Source organism: Phasianus colchicus, chromosome 3 (assembly GCF_987193195.1).
Source record: "Phasianus colchicus chromosome 3, bPhaCol1.hap1.1, whole genome shotgun sequence".
Taxonomy (NCBI): domain Eukaryota; kingdom Metazoa; phylum Chordata; class Aves; order Galliformes; family Phasianidae; genus Phasianus; species Phasianus colchicus.
The window spans coordinates 40,582,059-40,586,226 of NC_143438.1; positions in this window are offsets into that span (position 1 = coordinate 40,582,059).

Genomic DNA, 4,168 nt, shown 5'->3' on the forward strand with positions numbered 1-4,168 from the left:
AAAGTATGGAATATATGCGTGTCATTTACTCTGTGCCATTGGGAATCATTCCTTCAGAGAGTGACAATAATGCAAGCTCACTCTCAGAACATGGAGTCTGCACAATTATATTTAGGTAAAGAACTTGCCAAATGAATCAGCGTAAATTCCAAAAGCATTATTTCTTTGGCTGCAACTGTTTTTCTCTATTAAAACAAACAAACAAAAAAGAAAAAAGAAAAAAAAATCAGTTTTCCAGATAATATTAAAAATCATTAAGACATACAAGTAATCTTTAATTATTCTGAACCAGGTCCTTATTAATACACAAATAACTTTGTTTCATTTCAGTTATTTGCCAGTCTACTAACCCAGACTACAATGCTCTTATTTGCCAGGCAGCATCTTGTACAACACCTTGAATAGTCCTAAATTTATCTGACTGCACCATTCCAACTATGTTTTGACTTAAATTATACCATTGACTGTGTTAACCAACCACAATTCAAAGATTTTTGATTTTTTTGTTCTTTCCCTCTCAATTTAGAAAATGATGTGACTAAGCTGGAGAGAAAACTCTCTTTAGTAACTGTTTTTTCCTTTATTGTGCATCTCCAAAAATACCACAAACCTGTTTTATTTGTATAGCCAGGGTGAGAGGCAAGTATTCTGGCAGACAGCAGGGAGTGAAAATTAAAGTATAATAAAAGTAAACACAAATCTTGCTTAAGACAGCTCACTATAGCTCTAGAAGTGCAAATTATATGCTTTTATTGATGAATTATTCTTTTGGAGCTTCAAACAATATCAAATCACTATTGCAACAAGCAGAAGAACAAACTGAAATTCAGGTGTGAAAACCACTCAGCTGAAGTGTAACAACTGTTAATGATGAATAAATCACTTCAAAGTGTCTTTAATTTTTTTTTTTTAGATTTCACTATAAATGATAAAGGCAGAAAAAAAAAAAAAAGTTATTTTTGTAAATATACACAAAGACCACCAGAGGTCTCTATAATAAAAAAGAATGTAAAAATGTAATGTTAAAAAATATTCTCCCTAAACCTACCAGAAACAAAGAGGTAAACAAAAAACTATTGAATAATTTAAATAGTTATGAAAACTAAAGCCATGTAGAAAAGTGAAATATTAATACAGGTTAAACAAATCCTGTTGGCAGTGTCAACCATTTGTTTATTAACACCATCAAAATCAAGATTTTAATTCAGATTCTACTTCATGTTGCAGTTTACAAATGTATTCATGACAAGCATTCAAGAAAAGGAACATATGCAGTTGTCTGTTCTTCACATTAGACAATAAATTATTTCACTACAAAATAGTCATTATTTTGAAATGAATTCAAATTAATGATAACCATATTAGTGATTCAGTTACTTTTTTGAAACAGACTAAGACCAGAGTTGAAGTGGTACAAACTCACTATCTTAGATACTTAGATATCTTAGATACTACGTATCAGTGAAACTTATTTCTCTAATGGAAGAAATAAACAAAGTTACCAATGGCAAGAGTGGACAACCTGCCCAGTCTAAAAATAATACAGCAGCTGAAAAGCTCTGACAAAGCAACCTTTATTAAGCCAAGCAGAAAAATTTATCTTGTCTTTGTTGAACCTACTGATTAGATTCAAAAAAGAAGTATCCAGGAGGACTGTTAAATCTTACCACAGAGCTGGAGCCTCTGAAACCTTGTTTGTGAACATGTCTTTTTAATTTCTAGTAGTTCATGGATTGCTGACCTCCCAACAATATTCTCTGTGCTTTTTGTTGCTGCTGCTGCTTTTTTTTTTTTTTTTTCATCCCTCCTGCTCAGTTTATTTTCCAAGTCATTCCTTTTCTTGTCTAGTTATCTTTCTTACACTGAGTTCCAGTGAGTTAAGTAAAATACAAACAGTAATTTATTAATCCTATTTTTTTTTAAATGAAATGTTAACAGTAGATATAATAAACAGAAGAAGAAAACTTTGAATTTTCTTGAAACCTTGAAAACACCTATCATTATCCTATTTCTTTTGCATTTTGTGCATTTTCCCATGATGCTTTGACACTTGCCTTCAAATTCTAGGGAACAAACATGCACTATAGATTGTGTAAGTGCAGCGTTGTGTGTGGGGGTGTAATAAATTTAGATATAAAAAAGAAAATATAGTGACTCCTTAAATCTTAATCTAGTTCTAGAACAGCATAGCTGATCACCTAAGACAAAATTTAGCTCTCAAATGCAAAAGTCAGAGAAATGATATTCCATTACTTGCAGAGAGAATAAACTTCAAAGATGACAAATAGGATTTAAGGATGTGCAAATAGTTTTCATCAGTGCTATACCAAACTATACAAAGTGTTTTTCTCAGTGAAACTGTGAACTGTCTGAATAAGGAAATAGGATTATGCCAACTTAAAGTTATCTGGCTAGTCTCATTTTCTCCTGTATGGATTTTATTTTATTTTATTTTATTTTATTTTATTTTATTTTATTTTATTTTATTTTATTTTATTTTTGCTGAAGGATTGATGAGATAAAATGTTTTCATTGTCTCGGTCTAGACAGCAGCTAGATTAGGATCAAGACAGATGTCAGTTCTCATCTGGTCAGGCATATGCTGTCAGTGCTTAGCTAATACCAGTATACAAAAAGTGAAATGCTGTGGAACAGAAGTTCTACATATTCTGTGAATAATTCTCAGTTTACTCATTACAGATGTTAGCAACTCATTAGTTGTCCCACTACCTTCATAAAAATAAAATATGAAACAGTCTTATTAAGGTGCATAATGCTGCATAATTTTTCAGACAAACTCAGTAAGAAAAAGATAAGTCTATTACAGGCCAGAGTCAGATAACTTAAATTTTAATGTGAGCTGTGACATATGTTCTCAGGTCTTGACCTATCTCTCTGCTAATAAACCAATGACCCAGAAGCTGGCCTAACCAAAGGGCTGGACAATTCGGCAGATAATTTGATAAGTCCAATATGCTAAGCACAAAAACTATTAGATGAAATAGAGATACTGAACACCCAGTTTGTTTATGGCTAGCGTATATGTATTTATATATATGTATTTCTATTTGTATCTGGCTGACACACACAAGCCCATAAGTGAGGCAACTGGAATATTTGTTCCTTGCTTGTAGATCTCTCCACTAGATAAAGTGACTTGAAGACTAAAGTCAGAGGAAACAGTATATCCTTCTCCTCCTCAAAACATCAAACATTTGCTCGTACAGATTAGGGAACTCCAATATGGAGGAGAAAGGCAAAACTGAAAGGGAAGATATCAGAAGTATCAGAAGCCCTCTGGGTCTCCCAGTCCCAGCCCTACTGCAGCAGGGCCACCCAGAGCAGGGTGCCCAGGCCCATGGCCAGGCGGCTTCTGGAGACCTCCAAGGAGGAGACCCCACAGCCTCTGGGCAGCCTGTGCCAGTGCTCCGTCACCTGTACAGCACAGAAGTGCTGCCTGCTGTTCATAGGGAACCTCCTGTGCTTCAGTTTATACCCATGGCTCTTGTGCTGGCACTGGGAACCACTAAGAAGAGGCTTGCTGTTGTCTATAAACCCACAGGTGTTTGGATATAGTAATAAATTTCCCCAGTGTGTTTCTAAGTAAGGCAAAATATTTCCAGATGGACAAACTTGCTTTCAAATACTCTTTTTTTTTTTTTTTTTTTTCTTTTCTTTTTTTTTTTTTTCTTAGCTGGATTACTTGCTTTTCCAGGATCTGCAAATCTGCACTGACAGCAAGCCAGCAGAGGATGGGAAAAGAGGAGAACGATAAAATTGATATTAGAATGAGCCTGTGTTTTTCATAAACGTGATGGAGGGTTGCTGACATAACAGTAAGTGGTAGAGTATGGGATCCTACCCATCAAAGAGCTCTGGATGGTACAGATATGTTGAAATTCACATTTCAAGGAACAGGAACTTTGTTTTTACTCGATCAGAGCACCTGGAGCCGCTGGGACATCACGGTGCCAGTCAGAAGGCTCTCCTGAGTGCTGTCCAGCTCGGCAGTGAACATCCTCACAAACAGTCAGAAGCTTTCCATCTGCGACTGAATGCAGAAACCTGGAGGCATCTACAAGACCGGGAAGAGCCCTAGCCCTTTGTGTTCCCATAGGAGCTACTGGAACGCGGCGACTTCCTCGGGAAACGTAGGAACGAGCTCTAC